Below are 19,752 nucleotides of genomic sequence, written 5' to 3'. Positions count from 1 at the left end.
TTCACACTCCCTCAAAATACACATAAGCTCCGCCCCTTTCTACACATTCGGCCAATGGGATTCAATCGTCGAGAGCGCAAATGAGGTTGAAGAGTCTAATTTGCAGAACAAGCAGGGCCGGATTTACCCTTCCCTATTAAAATAATAGGCATAATATTACCACCCAAGCAAACATAAATATTTCTTAATCTGTGGAAGCGTTACAGTGTTTTCTATCGCAATAAGTGCTTGCGTTCAGTCAATAAAAATCGAATGTAGCTCTTAATTTGTTTGAGAACTGAGAAAGACCGTTCCATTAATAGGCGCGGTGTACAACTTCGTGAGTTATTTCTCTAATCATTTTAACTACAAGGAGTCACAACCACACATCAAGACATTGTTCAGATGATTTGTTTCAAGACATCTGACATGTTTCCGTCCTGAAATCTCATATGTGTTGAACTATTTTTTTTTTTTACACACCTCATCCCAAACCTTCCACTGCAAATTCCAAAACGTCATTTTAGAGCTAATAACAGAGGCTTGAGCCATTGATATGCTGGCTAATGCAGTTATGAATGCAGTCTAATGCGGTTATTAGAGAGAGAGAGAGAGAGAGATTAAGCACATGTGAATACCTGCACAGCGTTCAGCAGCAGCGTCTACTAATAGCGAATCTTAAATTGAACTGCTTCAAGAACCTCGCTACTGAGAAATGTCATGTAGCTTTTCAGCTGCAAAACTATTGCATTGATAAATTCGCGGGGCGGCATTGACAACAAGTTTCTGTTCGCAAATAGTTTGTCATTTTTTATCCTGTTGTTTGTTAAATTTATTTACGCAATGTCTTCTGGGGTTTTGGTTCTTTTATTGTTGTAGATAGCCCATAGTATAACAAAATATTATATAAATATATCTCTTCAATGTGATTGGGCCCCCTTTAGAAAAAAAAAAAAAAAGCTGCAAAACATTTCACAATACAATGAAACTAAAATGTTACAGTACATAAAATACATTTACACTAAAATGTTACATTATTTAACCAAACTAGAAAACTTTTTTCCACCACTTTTCACACAACATCCCTGCATTTATTTAACATTTTCAAAAAACACCATCCTCCACCTCAACTGCTCAGCAAATTTCTCTTTTTTCTCAAATTTCAAGATTCTCTTCTCACTGAAGACTTGTGTCCAGTCAGACGTTCCCAAAATCTGCACAGTGGAATATAGTGTGGCTGGTTCTTCCTGAACTAAATAAAGAATCAGTATTAGAAAAGACAGAAGTAAATTGATTTCATTTATATTCCCACTGACTACCTGGAATATTTGTATTTTTACTACAGATGCTTTGCATGTAACACCTGTCTGATTGTGAAAATTGTTCACTTTCTCCCTGAATATCACCAGATGTAAAACTAGAGCAGCATAAAAACAATCCACATCTAAAAGGACATTTTGCAACTATAAAAGACATACAATACTCATTCCATACTTTCAAAACAAGTAAAGTCTAAAGATGAAACATGCATACTACAAAGAATCACTGCAAGATATTTTTGATGAAATCTGAGAGCTTTCTGTCCCTCCATAAGCAGCAACACAACTTACACAGTCAAGGCCCAGAACAGTAGGAAAGACATCGTTAAAGTAATCCGTGTGACTCCAGTGGTTTAATCTCAATTTTATGAAGCGATGTGAGTGCTACGTTTGCACAAAACTAATCCATAATTTACCATTTTATTTACAAAAGCATTGATCTGCAATGCACTTTCACAGGAGCACCAAAATAATAAATACACTTTGGATAAATTATTTTGTAAATAGGTGTAAATAGTGTTGCACAAACAAAGCACTCCCATCGCTTCATAAAACTGAGGTTAAACCACAGAAGTGAGTGACATGTATTACTCTGATGTCTTTCTTTCAGTTCTGGACCTTGAATGTGTAATTTGTGTTGCTACCAGTGGAAGGACAGAAAGCTTTTTGGATTTCATCAAAAATATCGGTAACACTTTACAATACGCTGGCACTAATATGCATTAATTCATGCTTAATTAATGCACAGATAATCATGACTTAATATATAACTCAGGAAAGACTTAACCATTTATTAATATTTACTGCATCCACAACAAATGAACATTCGACATGATTCATAGATTAAGTAATCAATAAACTGTTATTAGTTAAATGTGTCAATGTATTAATTCCCTAATAACAAATTATATTAACTAATAGTGTAAATTCATTACCACAATGGGTCGAAGCCATGCATTTGTACTTCCCGTTGTCTGCTTTAATTAATCATTAGCTAATGATTTGCAAAGATATCATTATGTTATGACTTTACTTGTTGAGGCACGACTAATTCAAAATCCATAACCACAATGACATATTACTTAACAATTAGTTAACCCTCTAAGTGCCAAAGTTGCAAAATTGCGACAAGACGTCATACTTCATGAAACAGACTGTAGTTCCTAATATGGTGTAATATCTCATTTGTATTCCCTACCACTAGATGGCAGACATGTAGTACTTCGATTCTAGACCAAAAGTGTTTGAGGAAATAGCAGAGCAAGTGAGCTATAGTGTCTGATGAGGAAGCAGTTCAGTTCATAGCGTCCGAGTAAATTGTGAGAGAAAATCGCCAAATGGCTAATAAAAAGTTGTACCGTGAGGATGTGTTGCCAATGTTATTCGCCGATTCTGACTCTGAAGGGGAATATTTGCCTTTTGGAAATGACAATCGGTCGTCTAATGATCGCGCTTCGCCTGGTACATCTTTGCATGCGCAATGGTGCCGCCGTAAAAGGCGAGTGTTCACGAAGCACCATCAAGTGATCATTTCGAGCCTTTGCCCAACAGGGATGGGGGTGACAGGGGTGGACGTGGTCTTAGTGTCCATAGGAGAGGCTCCGCGTTGCTGATGGTCAGCCAGATTGCGCCGTTTGTTCTGACCGCGCGCGCTCAAAGGGCCGCCGGCAGGCAGTACAGATGCAGTCAGTGAGGGGTAGATCTGTGCGCTGTGCCATGCAATGAGAGGTACCATACTCTCAAGAACTATAAACTGTCACCTAGATACCTGATTGGGCAGATAGCTGGTCAACTGATCAAAAAATAGGCACATGTATTTTACTATAGTGTAATATGTAAAATAGTAATAATTTACTACTTTCTCCTGTTTTACTGTTGATTTCCTCTTTTCCTGATCATTTGGAATGAGGATAAAAAGACACACACAAAAAAAAAAAAAAAAACATGCAAATAAGTTCAAACATCCATTCAATATCTATTATTTCCTGAATATTACTGATGAACTGATCAAAAAGTAGACTACTGTTTACATGCGTAATATAGTAATAATTTAGTAGCCTACTTTCTCCTGTTTTATTGTTGGTTTCCTGCTTTCTGATCATTTGGAATGAGGATAAAAAGAGAAAAAACAAACAAACATGCAAATAAGTTCAAACATCAATTCAATATCTACTATTTCCTGAATATTATGAAATTCAAAAGCGCCGCCCCCTGATGACGTCATAATATGCAGATTACAGGGTTCTTACACCATTCTCAAATTCAAATTCAAGCACGTTTCAAGAACTTTCAAGGTGCATTTTCAAGATTTTCCAGCACTTTAAACTGTAGTAAATTACATGTTTACACACACACACACACTTGAGTTTTTTGTTATTGTGCTATTAAAAACCACCGGTCTGGATCGCATTTAGCATTGCATAATATAAATAGCCAACATAAAGTATATAAATTATAAAATAAAAAAGAAAGAAAGAAATAATTTATAGGGTACCACCAAGATTTAAAAAATAAAATGTAAGGCTTTTTGAGACCTGCCCAAATCAAATAAATACTATATGAGCGGGGAAGGGCAATGTCTATGGTAACATATTAAACCATAAAATGACTGCAAAAAAACATGATTTGCAGTTCAAATACAGGTTTTCACAAACAGAGTTTTATAAAGAATAATTTTGTTTTTCAGAGGATTTGATGGCAGAGGATTAATTTGCACTTTCAATAAGCCAACCTGCTGTTTTTGCTCAGAACAAAAAGCTTTCAAAAATTCTAAAATCAGCCTTCCAAAATCTAAAACATTTAAACAGTAAGATGTATTGTGTGCTTTAAATTAAAATAATTCTTTACACTTTTGACTCATCCCTTTCCTTTATTTCTTAAAAATAGTTTAAAGGAACGCTTTTGGAACTGTATTGATACAGCGGTTTCCCCGGTAATGGCTGAGCACAAAGCAGCTGTGCTCATAAATGATACTTTCAGACATTATACTGTACGTCCATGAGATGAAAGAAAATGCCATGGCAGTCGGTTCACTTCAGAGATAAATTAATATTAAAAACAACCACCCTGCATTACACTTTGAAATGTTTATTTTATTATTTCACTTTAATTGTGACAGTCTTAACATATTTAATTTAACTGAGCATGGGCATTTTTGCTTACCTTTTACACGACTTGAAAGCACAGATTCTCCCATGAAAAAAAAAGCAGAATTTACAGGAGACTTTACATTATTTTAACCATAATTTGTATTTGTCGTTTTCAAGCCAATGCTCACTTTAAGCGGCAACCTCCTGACGTGTTTTTATCTCCCGCTCGGTTCCATCACAGGGCGCGCGTCAATAAAGACAAACAGATCACACTACAGCCACACGGACTCGAGCGGAGCTGTAGCTTATTTTATGTAAACAAATTTATATGAAGTATTCCGTAAGAAAATGTTTTATATATATATATATATATATATATATATATATATATATATGAAACCAATACAACTGCATTTTCAAGCACTTTATCCAAAATCCAAACACTTTTCAAGGATTTCAAGCACCCGTACGAACCCTGAAATTAGATGAGTATATTTACACCCCACATAAACTTTCGGTCATGCCCAACATTTTTCTAATTTACAGTAGATCTCCATCTTTAAACCCTTTCAAGCCATGTGCTTTTGAAATCTCGATGTCAAAATCCAGCATTTTTCCCAAAAAAAATCTGGTGCCTAAAGGGTTAATACTTCTGTGCCATCATTAGCTAATGATTAAATAAAGCAGACAACTGGAAGTTGAAGTACATAGCTTGACCACTGTGATAATTAACATAACATTAGGGAACTAATACATTGTGGCACATTTAACTAATAACAATTTATTTATTACTTAATCTATGAATCATATAGAATGTTTATTAGTTGCTGATGTAGTAATTATTAATAAATGGTTTAGTTCTTCATTAGTTATACATTAACTCGTGATTATCTGTGCATTAGTTAAGCATGATTAATACATATTTGTGCACCAGTAAGTGTTACCAAAATATCTTCACGAAGATGAACTAAGGTCTTATGAGTGTGAAATCCTGGAAACACCTTAAAGCAGTTACAGCATGCATTGGGCCAATTTCCTGGAATAACTGAAATGCAGATAAGAAAAGAAGAGTTCATTACAATTAATGGTATTTCTTGTTTGCCATTGTATAAAATAACAATTCAAACACATTTTTCAAGTTTTATGGTAACTTTCCATAGGCATTTTCTACACTGTACAAACTGCATATTCTACCCCCTAACCCTGCCCTTAAGAACAACCCTCAAAAAAAAAAAAAAAATTTTTTTAGATGATTGACTTTAAGTTTCAAAAAGTACCCAGAAGTGTATGAATTGTTCCAACAATCACTGTCAGCTGCAGCCCTATATAACAGTGAAAAAAATTGCACTTGTGATAGAAGCTTGTTCCCACATTTGAGTATTTAACATGACCATAAGTATTTAAGCATGCCCATGGTGAACAGACTTCTCTCATGCACTCTTGAAGGTGCAATATAGAGCTAGGGCTACTGTATGGTGAAAGGTAAGATGTTCACTAAAAATAAGATGAAAGAGTCACCTGGATGTCATTGAATGTCATTGTTTACTCACCCTCATGTCATTCCAAACCCATAAGACTTTAGTTCCTCTTCAAAACACATAAAGATCTTTTGAATAAAATTTCTGTCCCTCCACTGACAGTCCACTAGTGATGTGCGGTTGGCAGTTGTATCCGCGGGGCCCGTGGGTAATCCGCGGGTCGGGTGGGTCATGTAATAAAAAAATACATTCTAATTAATTGCGGGTGGGTCACGGGTGGATGAGATGAATCATTAGTGATGCAAATATTCTCTAAAATATGAACGTGTTTTAAATAAATTTTTTCATCAGGCAGACAGACACAGATTTAATTTGTGTGTGTGTTCGCCTGTTCGGGAAGTTGCAGTGACAGTTACAGTGGCATTCCAGATAAAGTTTGAATGGAGTAAAGCGTGTGTTTATGCTATTAAGAAAGTGTAGACTATAATCTGGCCAAAGAAGAACTTTTGTTTTTTAATTAAATGTTCATTTAAAAGCAGTCTATTATCATTGTTAGCTTGTTACCGTTACCTCTTTCGGCTCCGACGATGTTTTGTTCTGTCCTCCACATGGTGCCAAATCACACCAGGAGCGAAGCAACTGGGTTCGCGAGACCACGAGATTCTGGGATCCTTCTGAAACGTGCCACGCCGTGGGCGGTATAATATATATACATATATATTAGGGGTTGTTGCTGTTTTAATGTCATATGTCTTTTTATTGTTGTTAGCATACCTGTTGCAAATTAACATACATTTTATATTTTAAAACATTTTTCAAGTTTTTTGCTATATAATATATAAAAACTAATATGTATACAACTTTTTAAAATATAAAATGTATATTTTTTTATGCCGGTGTCTGTCAGCGAATCTGCTGTGCTGCGTGCCATGCTGCGTTGTCACGGGAACATCCCAGCAGAAGATTATGAGGAAATTAGATCGCTCCCTTTGCCAAGTGCATTTCAAACGACTAAATAATGGCTCGCACGTGCCATGTTCACTCCAAAGTCCCCACTCCAAGGGGATAGGGATGATCACTTCCATTTGGAATTTGCCCCGTGAACCATACGGTTCGGTACGCGTACCGTGCCACCCCTAATAGATATGGGTATAAACACAAGCAATGACTTGACTAGAGCGACCGTGATCAGCTCCGGTGTCCAGCATCGGAGCCGTAATGCGCAGATCAGCTCTCACATCACTGAATCTGCTGTTAAAAATGAACCATCCATTCATCATATCATCATGCAAGACTAAGAATTAGTCTAATTAGAATCATTGTAATGTGACGATCGGGTGTGGGTCAGGTCGGTTACCTAAATCAGAGAAAAATATAGGTGCGGGTGGGTGGTGGGCGGATAATTTATTTGAAGCAGCAGATTCGGGTGACGTTTGAGCTCATCTGCACATCTCTACAGTCCACACAACTGCCACTTTGATGCTTTAAAATTCATAAAGCGATTGTAAAACTAATCCATATGAATTGAGCAGTTTACTCCAAATTTTCTGAAGAGACTCAATCACTTTATATGATGAACAAACTGAACTTAGTCTTTTATTCACATATAAACATTGAACAAAGAGGACGCTCTACCATATTTGCTTTACGCACAAGAACAAACTTCACTGGTTCTTGTGGAAATTAATGTGTATTTTGTTTACCATATCTGATGTGTGTACTGATGAATGTTTAAATGGGAATAAAAGCATAAATTCAATCCGTTCACCATATAAAATGATCCGAGTTTCTTCAGAAAATTTGGACTAAACTGTTCGATTCATATGGATTAGTTTTACAATCTTTTTATTAACTTTTTGAAGTATCAAAGTAGTGGTGTGGACTGTCAATGTAGGAACAGAAATCTCTCATTTTTCATTAAATCATCTTCATTTGCATTTTGAAGGTGAACGAAAGTCTAAGGGCTTTGGAATGGAATAAGGGTGATAATGATGATTTTGATTTTGGGATGAACTAACCCTTTAACAATTAGCTGTCATTGTATAGACATCAACAAAAGAGACATACTGGTTGTCGTGTTTTGGTCCTGCAAAGTCTTCACGTGGGCATGAAATAGCATCCTCCCCAACAGTAGACACAGTCTTCACCTGCATAAATGCAAAATACACATATGTAATGACAATATTACACTGCAAGATTCTATCATATTTAATGTGAATGACTTGTTTCTTTAGTGTAAATCTCATGAAACATAAGTTAAATCTGAAATGTGTTTGTGTTGCAGACCACAGAAGACTATGTTAGCATCTATTCATTTTAATTTTAATAGGAAACAGTGAATTCTGACACTTGTGTATCTTTTGTTTTATGCCTGTTGTAATAAGTGAAGCATCATGTCATCATCGTGTATCAGACATTGTCACCTTGACAGAGTCATCAGAATCAATTATTGTTGATCAGAGAAAAATCTACATATTTACACTGTTACATACCTTGGGTCACTAGTGACCCTATTTACTCACCCTTTGAATGCTGTCTGTGAATTGCTCATCAACAACAAAAAATGATTAGGGGAAAAAAAAAAGTCATACTGACAGTAAATGATAATGAGAACGTTCACCAAAGAATAAACATAAATAAATGTCATAATTTACTCACCCTCATGTTTTTACAACCCCATAAGACGTACATCCATTACTGAAAAACAGATAACTATATTTTTAATGAAACCTGATAGATTTCAGGTCCTCCACTGAAAGTCTGTTAACCCAAAAATGTAATGCTTCAAAAAATTTCATGAAGACTTGGTAAATAAATTCATATGAATCGAGTGGTTTAATACAAATCTTCTAAACAAACACGGATACTTTATATAACAGACAGATTTAATTTAGGCATTTATGCTCACAGAAATATTGATCAGTGAATAAAGTTTATAGCATTCAGTTTTGGAAAAAGGATGCTCAAACATGCTTGCATGATGCATAAGAATCAATGAGATTTGTTCTTGCATGTCAAGCAAGTATGGTTGAGCTTCTGATCAATGTTTATTTAGAAATAAAGGGCTAAATTGGATCTATTCTCTATATAAAGTGACCATGTTGCTTTAAAAGACTTGGATTCAGCCACACGATTCGTATGAATTTATTTTACAATCTCTATATTATGAAAAATGGCAATATATTTCTAATTTGGATTTACTTTGTCCATACCCTGTGTGCAACATTTAGGGAAAAATTATCATTCAAATTCAATAATATAATTAAATTAGCCATTTCCTACACTAGTTTTAACATATAATTTAAACATTTAAAATTGTTATAAATCGCTAAATTAAAATATATTACAGAAATGATTAGATACGTTTAACACGTTCAATCAAATATTTTAGGAAAATGATCAGTTAAATGTTACTTTTTGGAAATGCATGTACAATCACATTTAAGAGTTTTGCGATTGCATTTTTATTAAATACTCACGATGAGTGTGGCAAAATTCTGTGTGAATTTGAAAATGCATTTCGAGCTGCCTTGATGCAGTGATTGACAGGGCGGGTTGAGGACATGTTCCATGACATGACGGAGTACATTTTCAAATCCCCATTGAATTTTGCTAAATTCATTGTGGGTATTTAATAAAAATACAATCACAAGAGTCTTAGCTGTTAGTGTAAATACAATTAGAAAAAAATACCATTCAAATGATCACTGTGCTACAATTTTTGCTTGCTACAAGTTAAACATATATCATTTTTGTAATACATTTTCATTTTAATTTCACAACTTATAAAACATTAAACGGTATGTTTTAATTTTATGTTAAAACTATTGTAGGAAATGGTAAATGTAAATTATATTTTTAAATTTGAGTAATTTTACTCCAAGCATTGCACATATGGCATGAAAAATGTTAATTCAAATAAGACATACAATGCCACTTTACATACAACATTGCCATTTTGCACGTTACATTTCAAAAGGACATTTGGGTGAACAGACTTTCAGATTTCAGCTTAAGTACAGTTTTACTGTGCTTTATCAACATTGACATTACTCTGCTCATCAAACAATAAATTCGTCACCACTAGCTGCACCGTTAAATAAATAAAACTGTCTGCTGAGTGTGTGGATTAACAAAGAACTGTGACCATTAGATATAACTCAGATAAACCAGCTGGATATTATTATTATTAGCAGCAGCAGTAGTAGTGTTTTTACATTAATAATTAATGTGTTCATTACCTGTTTTTGGCTAGCTAGAGGAGTACATTCAGCCAGAGACTGATAATGACTAAATGCTCCAATGAATGTCCTTATAATTCTTGTGGTCATCCAGTCATTAACTTAAATTAAACATTTTTATTTTTAAATCAAAATATTTTTAAATTATAATTAAACATTTAAATTATAATTATCATTTATATTATTTATAATTTATATATTTATTATAATTATTAGATTTAAATCATGTGGAATTTACATACATTTAATGAATAGACAGAATAGACAGAGGGTTTTTTTCATGCGCCACAATTCAGTCCATTAGGTGGAAGTAATGGCAGTAAAGCTGGATGCCAACCACCAATCAAATCAAAGCACGGTATAACAGATAGGGGTGTGCGATACTGCAAATTTTGGTATCGATCTGATACCAAGAAAATACAGGGCCAGTATCGCCGATACTGATATCGATACTTGTCATTTAAAAAAACATACATTTAAATGACCAACAACAATTAAAAAAATTAACAATACTAATGTTGATGTGACTAATATTATATTCACCTTAAAGCTACGTGGATATTATTTGCCCTTCTAAAAGGACTTTGCTGGCAGAGGAGCCCAGAACATGAAAGCAATGCACAGTTTCATTTTAAGTATTTTCCTCCCATAGCAAAGAGTTATAAAAATAATTAACGTGGCTTAATAAATTAAGAACGTAATATTAAAAGACAAAACTCAGTATACACCTTATTAATGTTGCAAACTAGATATAGGCCTACAAGTTAGCATGTGCCCAGAATATGAAAGCAACTCTCAAAGTTTTCACATTATGCATTTTCCTCCCATAGAAAACCATTATATAGGGCTGTTAGATTCCGAATGTTTTGGAACTGAGAGCGATTCTGATTCCTGGTTCTGGAATCGATGGGATTCGATTGCGAGAATCGATTCCTCTGTTGTTTTCGATTCTTTTTCGATTTTTGTTTTTTTAGATCGAAGGAACCTAATCTCGCCATGACTGCAGGATATAAAGGTCGTCGAAAGTATTCTTCTCATAATATGAAGCTTTATTTGCAAAATATAACGATAAATTTCTATAGCTATGATTGATTTTTAAATTGTAATTTTGTCTGCTTTGCCCGTGAAATTAGTCATAGCTCACTGCTCAGCAGGGACATGCATATCGCATGAATTGAAAAAGACATGAAGTGTCTAAAATAAATGTGTACAGTTCAGCTGAATGATGAAGTTTACTTTGACTGTATGCTTTGAACAAAATTAACAAACTGTACATTGAAACAAAATAACCAGAACATTAACAATAACACTGATAGAGCTCGTGGTTTATCTGTCAATCAGATGCTCGGCCACTGATCCAGGTTTTCTTTTAGAATTATCATTGGCTGATAGAAATAAAAAAAAATTGTATTTTAGATGGAAATAAGATCCTCAATCAGGTAATGATCTATTCTGTCGTGCAGCGCTCAAAATTGTGGACAACATAAGCCAGTTCCACCGTAAAATAACCCCTGAATCTTTTTTTTTTTTTTGAACTGGTTCATTAAAACTATCCGAAAGAACCTTTTCGTGGAAACGAATCAGACTTCTAATCACTTTTAGCAAGCATGAGGCGAAGGGTAATACAAATATAAAAATGAAATAGATCTTTTATATAGACCTATAAAAAAGAATCTATCTCACAACTGTAATTACGGCTTTTATCGAGCAAGAGGCGAATGGTGCTTCTCAAACGGAAGGCTGCATCCTCAAATTCTGATGATCTCAGTACCGACATTTAAATGTGTGCAGCCTTCGTAGGATGCAGCCTTCCGTTTGAGAGGCACCCATAGATAAGCTTTGTTGAACTGAAAAAAGCTCTGAATGAGGAGTCGATTCCTCTTGATGGGATCGATTCCAACCTTTGGAATCGAGGAAACGATTCTTTTTGGAATCGATTCCCAGCTCTACCATTATAAAGAAAAGTTTAACGTAAGTGGCTTATTGAATGAAGACAGTGATATGAAAAAGAACTAGGCCTACTAAACCATAACTTGTTTAGTATTGAAAGGATTTTCGTAAGTTATGTACGTACTGTATTTTCTCTTTGTTTTATACATACTGTAATATTTGTTTGTTATTATTGCAATAAAAAAACTGTGATATGAAAAGGCCAAATTCGGTAGCCTATAGTTTATAAAAATATATATAGGCCTATTATGTACAGTGGGGCAAAAAAGTATTTACAGCCACCAATTGTGCAAGTTCTCCCACTTAAAAAGATGAGAGAGGCCTGTAATTTTCATCATACCTCAACTATGAGAGACAAAATGAGAAAAAAAAAATCCCGAAAATCACATTGTAGGATTTTTAAAGAATTTATTTGCAAATTATGGTGGAAAATAAGTATTTGGTCAATAACAAAATTTCATCTCAATACTTTGTTATATGGCAATGACAGAGGTCAAACGTTTTCTGTAAGTCTTCACAAGGTTTTTACACACTGTTGCTAGTATTTTGGCCCATTCCTCTATGCAGATCTCCTCTAGAGCAGTAATGTTTTGGGGCTATCGCTGGGCAACACGGACTTTCAACTCCCTCCAAAGATTTTCGATGGGGTTGAGATCTGGAGACTGGCTGGGCCACTCCAGGACCTTGAAATGCTTCTTACGAAGCCACTCCTTCGTTGCCCGGGCGGTGTGTTTGGGATCATTGTCATGCTGAAAGACCCAGCCACGTTTCATCTTCAATGCCCTTTCACTCAAAATCTCACGATACATGGTTCATTCAACGATTCATTCTTTCGTTTACACAGATCAGTCATCCTGGTCCCTTTGCAGAAAAACAGCCCCAAAGCATGTTTCCACCCCCATGCTTCACAGTAGGTATGGTGTTCTTTGGATGCAACTCAGCATTCTTTCTCCTCCAAACACGACAAGTTGAGTTTTTACCAAAAAGTTCTATTTTGGTTTCATCTGATTCTCCCAATCCTCTTCTGGATCATCCAAATGCTCTCTAGCAAACTTCAGACGGGCCGGACATGTACTGGCTTAAGCAGGGGGACACGTCTGGCACTGCAGGATTTGAGTTCCTGGCGGCGCAGTGTGTTACTGATGGTAGCCTTTGTTACTTTAGTCCTAGCTCTCTGCAGGTCATTCACTAGATCCCCCCGTGTGGTTCTGGGATTTTTGCTCACAGTTCTTGTGATCATTTTGACCCCATGGGGTGAGATCTTGCGTGGAGCCCCAGATCGACGGAGATTATCAGTGGTCTTGTATGTCTTCCATTTTCTAATAATTGCTCCCACAGTTGATTTCTTCACACCAAGCTGCTTACCTATTGCAGATTCAGTCTTCCCAGCCTGGTGCAGGTCTACAATTTTGTTTCTGGTGTCCTTTGACAGCTCTTTGGTCTTGGCCATGGTGGAGTTTGGAGTTGGACTGTTTGAGGTTGTGGACAGGTGTCTTTTATACTGATAATGAGTTCAAACAGATGCCATTAATACAGGTAACGAGTGGAGGACAGAAAGCCTCTTAAAGAAGAAGTTACAGGTCTGTGAGAGCCAGAAATCTTGCTTGTTTGTAGGTGACCAAATACTTATTTTACCGAGGAATTTACCAATTAATTCTTTAAAAATCCTACAATATGATTTTCTGGATTTTTTTTTTCTCATTTTGTCTCTCATAGTTGAGGTATACCTATGATGAAAATTACAGACCTCTCTCATCTTTTTAAGTGGGAGAACTTGCACAATTGGTGGCTGACTAAATACTTTTTTGCCCCACTGTATGTACAGGTAAGTAGATGAACCCAGAACATGAATGCAACATGCTGAATTTCATTTTCTCTCATTGCAATATAATAAATAAAGACTAAATTCGGTATAATAAAATTTGTTAATAAAATATAATATGTGGCAAGCAGCTGAGCCCAGAATATATATGCAAACACACTAAATTACATGTTAAGCATTTTACTCCCATAGAAAACCGTTATAATGAAATCATTTAAAGTGGCTAAATGCATTAAGAAATAGTATTAAAAGGCCAAACTCAGTATACACCTTACAGTGATACTGCATAAAAAGGACAAATTCGGTATACAATTATATACAATATGCAGTATGTAAAGGATTTCCTTCCTCCCCTTTTCATTTCTTCTGTAGCTCGGAGTTCCACCGTTCCATCTCTCACTGTATCTGCGTGCGCTTGAGCCGCTGGGTCACGTGATGGCATGACAACAAAACAGCGTAGCAGGGGAGGAGCAGCGATGTTTGCATACGAGATGTGAAAAGAGCGGAAGATACACCCGCAGACATGTCTACACTTTGTTGAATGTATTAAACAATGTATTAATGTATAGGAGAAAAAATTAACCCAAAATATCGATCTTAACAGGTTAGTATCGATCCGATACCAATACCAACATTGGTATCGATACTATCGATATTAGGATCGATACAGCCACCCCTAATAACAGATTTCAAATGCGAAACGGACGGAGACCAGGCCTAAAGGGTAACGGCAAAGTGTTTTTTTTTTTTTTTAGAGGTAAGGTTTTTTTTTTTCCATCTTCCGTTACAACTTATGTGTTTTTCTGGACAAGTCCGAGTGAACTGCGAGTCTGCGACGAGTCACATGAACGCGCGCCGTCCAGACCAACGAACGGCCAAGGTAAGATTTTTTATTAAATATATTTCACTTTGTTTTTCCACCAAACCCTACCAGACACAATAGTGAGAGTGTAATGTTTGAACACTGTGTGTGACAGCACACGCAGGCTGATCGCGAAAACAAACAAACAAAAAAAAAACATAAAACATATTTCTACAAACTTATTCGTGCCATCGACCTTATTTGAATTTTGTGGGAGGGAAAACATTGCATTTTTTGATTTTATGTAATTTTTATGTTATGTGAACAATTTTATATATTACTTTTGTTTTACTGTACACCTGTGACACACCTTAAAGGGATAGTTCACCCCAAAATGAAAATTTGCTGTTAATTTACTGACCCTCAGGTCATCCAAGGTGTGGGTGACTTTTTTTCTCCAGTAGAACAGTAACGAAGACACAAAACCAATTACAACCAATATTTGGTTAACTTAATAGCTATGTTTTTCATTCTTCATTTTTCACTTTTTGTAGGCCCATCAGAGGGACATTTCCTTGGTTTGCTCACATCAGGTAAGAATGAATTTCTGTTGATTGTAACCTGTGACAGGTGTTGCATACTCTTAATTTTTACTTTTACTGTACCTTTTTAAATCTAGGTCAGAGGATGGAATCTCCTCAATCAAGGTTAATAATAAAAGGCAAGTCATTATTAAATGTATAAAATACATGTCTTAAAGCATCTTAAGATTGTTAATACAATCTTTTATTTTGTAAAGGGAAGTAAGATGCTTTTTAAGCTATTTATTTAAGCTGCAGCAGTAAATAGTAAAAGAGGCATAGTCTCATCTCCAGTCCTCAGGCCCCCCTCCCAGAATGTTTTAGATGTCTCACTAATAGAGTGGGGGAACTATGAAAACCCGGAAGCGAGTTAGCATTTTAGCACTTCCGGTTCCAACGTCCCAGAGTCAATGGGTTTTTTTAATGGGATTTTGGTTAAATCCCTAAAATAAGGTCCGTGGTTCACACAGGCTCAAGATACTTTCACGTTTTATTCTACGACATAAAACACACCAGTTACACCCCACTCGTGATTTTTTTAAGCTGTTATGTTTCTTAAAAAAGACGGTTGCTAACAAGTTGCTAAATGGGACTACAGAGGCTGTCGGAGACATTAAACGTCATCACGCCAAACAGTTTATCAATATACAGTATTTTCCAGTTGTAGTATAATTTGTAATTCAATTAATTTTAGAATAACCAATGAATAGTTTACAGCATTTTATATTGTTGTTCGATGTTGTTTTTTTTGCTTTGCCCCGAAATGCGACATGTTTTCAGAGGGAAGATGCTTGTTTTATCGCTTTACTGACACAGAGACTCTCCGCACCATAAGGTAAACGCATATTACGATTATTACATGTAAACACCACATTTGCCGGCTTTTCGTGGTGAAAGTTAAACTTTAATGATGCATATTGCTTAAAGGTACGTAAAAATTAAATGTTTGCGGCCACATGAAGCGGTTAGAAAACATAGATTGAGGATTTCCTTGAAGCACGGATAAAATAACATTTTGTGTACCAATCCTAACAAAATGAGAGCTGAAATGTGGTACTTTGTTCACTAAATAAGTTTAATCTTACCATATACAAAAACTCGCTCACTCTGCTGTTATTTAAATACGCAGGGATACGTTTTTAATTAAAATATTCATATTAATCAAGGATTTATTCACTTTTAATGCACCTTATTTCGAAATGTACAGAAATACGTGCTTTAAATGTCCTTTAGTTATGATTATTTCATTTATTCACTATACTATTTGTTACTAATGTCTAGTTTTGTATTTATTCATGAAACGGTTCCTGTAGCGTGGATTAAAATTCATACACAGAGTAAACCCTTCACTGAACATGTTAAAAATAAGTTTGAAACAATTGTCGGGAGCTGGTGGTGGTGGTGACGTTGAAGGCGCGCGACTGTGGTGCTGTAGTTCGTTTATAGCCTAAGTTTAGCTTTTCAGTTCTGGCGCTTTTATTTCGGCTTCAAAATTCGTCAAAGTTATATTATCTTGTCTAGATTATCTTGATGGACAAAACGTGTAAATTTCATGAACTATGGTTGAACACAGAGCTTATTTTTTGCGATAATCCAAAAGCCTATGGAAAAATCCTATTGGCTTTTTGTCGAAGGAACCAGTTTCATGCTAACAGCCGATCCGCCTACAAAGTGATGTCATAGTTCCCCCACTCTATTGAAACACCTGGTTCAGCTGTAACATTCTGAGGGGGGGCCTCAGGACTGGAGCTGAGAAACTCTACACTAAGGGTTATGAAAAATTAAGGCTGTGTATCATAGAAGTTGTTGATATACTGTGTTTTTTTTTTTCACAAACTGCTTTCCCATTGCTTATTCTGAAGTGACTGGAATATTGGCTGAACTAGTGTCTGGAGGTCTGGGGTTTCATCATGAGACGCAGCTACCAGAGCGGATTCTTCAAAGTGAAGATGCCAGATGTGTGATGGTAATTTACATTAAGATTTATTTATTTTTGTTTTATTTATTTATTTATTGACAAAAGCATGTTTTTCATTCAACATGGACACTACATTCCCATGACATTTATTTGTAACCTATCCATGTTTTGTGCAAATATGTTCCTGACGCCCTTATAGGTTGGCTGTTTTGCTGTTGAAGGAGCATCAGTTGAGGCATATATTAGGATGCTGGGCTGTACTCTAACCATTGAGCCGGTTTCTCAGATGAACTGGGCAGTAGGAGACCGAAAGATCAGCATGAACAACAACAACAAAAAACTAATTTAGAGACACCAGGCTCCAAGATGTTCATGGTAAGTCTCCACATGGGTCCTTTGGTCTTAAATTCAGTTTGATCAAATTTAAATCCATTAAAAGCCTTAAATATCTTAAATGGAATGAGAAAAGCCTTAGTTATGTTTTCAAGAGGTCTTAAATTTGGAGACAGACAAAAACAGGAATTGCAAAATGGCCTAATATGATTATTAAGGGTTATGGCCCGTTCAGACCAAGAGTTATAACTTTAAAGATAACTATGTTCATTTGTTTATTCTAAGCACACTCATCTGCTTTTTAGAACTTTATCGTTATCTTAGAATATGTTGATTCAATGTTAAATAAGTGATTTAATTTATGTTGAAGAAATGTTGATTTTATGACCATCTTGATCTATTTTTGATTGATTTTTCATCATTGAAATAACATTATTTCAGGGTGCAAACCTGAAGAAAAATCGATGTTAAACTTAAACAGTTCAACAACAGATTCAATGATAATTTGATTGATGCATCAACATTGATTCAGTGTATAGGCAAGCATAAAACTCACCGTTAAATGTCCTCCTCTCTTCGTCTGATAATTTGAGTAGAGCCTCTCTTAAACTTATGAAGTTCCTCTGACGATAAAGAAGCCGAAGTCCCGGTTGTGGCGTTCTTCCCGCTCTCCGCTGTTTGAAAATTCCGTTAACGGCTGCTGCGACGTAGGCCAGTTAGTCTTAGGCCAGTCTTGTGTTGCGATGCCGTTAATATTTAATAGTTACAATGGGAAGTGTTGAGCAAACGCCATATTGTATATGTAGTCGCGATCATTAATACTAAAGCCATTCATTGCATTAAAAAATTAAAATTAACGTTATACAAATGGCTAAAACCATTGAGCACACAGCTCCATTAATTAATTTAAGTCATTAATTTCACGTGGAGTGACTGAAACATTTACATTTTCGACTTGTGAACTTAATATAAACATAAATTGTCAAAACTCACCTTTAAATCTCGTCGTCTTCAAGATTAACACTTAAAATCCACCCTCTAAAGAGCTTTTCTGTTGTTAAAAGGCAAAAGTAGTCTACTTCCCGCTCTCTGTTCTGTTTGAAAAATCTGTAACGGCCGCAGCCAGCGATTTCGACCAATCAGAGTCTTGTTGCTATGGCTAATAGTTAAAACAGCAACCAATCATGCATGAAACAGTAATTTCTCCTGTCACTGTATCTTTGATGTGAGAACATTTATGTACCTTCATTTGTGTTGTAGAAAGGTACCAAACGTATCATCAGAGGTCTTTATTGTACCATTAAAGGTACAGTTATTGAAAAGGTACAAAACTGTTATTTGAGGAACATTATTTGTACCATATTGTACCTTTTTTGCTGAGAGTGTAGGCAAGTGCCTAGAATGCCTATGCGTAAATCCGGCCCTGAGAACAAGCGTGACGAAAGCTGTGTCCGAAATCGCTCACTCGTTCACTCATTCACTCATTCACTAATCCCTATATAGTGTAAGGCAGTTGAGTGCACTATATTAGAAAGGAATGAATGAAAAACGGATTCGGACGGTGTACACTGCCCGTGAGACTTGGCTGTTGCAAAAACATTTTAAATGTACTTTTATATTACCTCATTTTAGAGTGTTTTTTTGTGGTTTCATTGATGGTATATTATTAATTTGTTTTGTAATATGGTCATAATCATTAAATACTATTAAAATATTGTCAACAAAAATAAACTCACATTAGCACATGTTAATAATTTTATGTATTTATTGTTTGTAGTATCTTGAAACTCTCCCGAGCAGCGTTTTTGTACTCAAATATGATGACAATTGCCGTAGAGGCGACCGTTAATTTGACATCAGAATGAATACAATACCAACGAACATTTTAAAAAATCCACCAAATTATCATCATTTTTGTAAATTAAATGGCATCTCTCATTCAAACTCGCTCGCTCCCGCTCTCTCTAACAGCTCGGTTCTCGTATTGGATTGTGGGAAATAGTGCTTCAGCGAGTGTATGACGGTTGTACACTCGAAATCAGAATGCATTGTGGGTAAAAAGTAGTGAACAAATGTAGGGAATGAAGTCGTTCACTCAAGAATTCGGACAGCACTATTGACATTTATTTAGCAGATGCTTTTATCCATGTAATATGACAGTGTTCTTCATCATTCATTGAGTCCACTAAATGTTCTTGCTAAGGAAAATGTCCTAATAAACAATTACAAGTCCTAATTAA

At 35.6% G+C, this 19,752-nt stretch overlaps 1 long non-coding RNA gene across 1 annotated transcript; it reads right to left on the bottom strand.

The window, feature by feature from the left end:
* Positions 1 to 837: 837 nt before the first annotated feature.
* Positions 838 to 18,614, bottom strand: LOC131529060 (uncharacterized). The gene is made up of 5 exons (XR_009267990.1): positions 18,506 to 18,614; positions 18,069 to 18,186; positions 7,933 to 8,012; positions 5,389 to 5,432; positions 838 to 1,231 (listed from the first exon to the last, which is right to left on the bottom strand). It is a non-coding gene; the product is annotated as an uncharacterized LOC131529060 (long non-coding RNA).
* Between the last annotated feature and the right edge of the window lie 1,138 nt (positions 18,615 to 19,752).

Source organism: Onychostoma macrolepis, chromosome 21, assembly GCF_012432095.1.
Source record: "Onychostoma macrolepis isolate SWU-2019 chromosome 21, ASM1243209v1, whole genome shotgun sequence".
Lineage (NCBI taxonomy): Eukaryota > Metazoa > Chordata > Actinopteri > Cypriniformes > Cyprinidae > Onychostoma > Onychostoma macrolepis.
The sequence above is the reverse complement of the archived record's forward strand: the minus strand, read 5'-3'. Positions and strand labels throughout refer to the sequence as shown.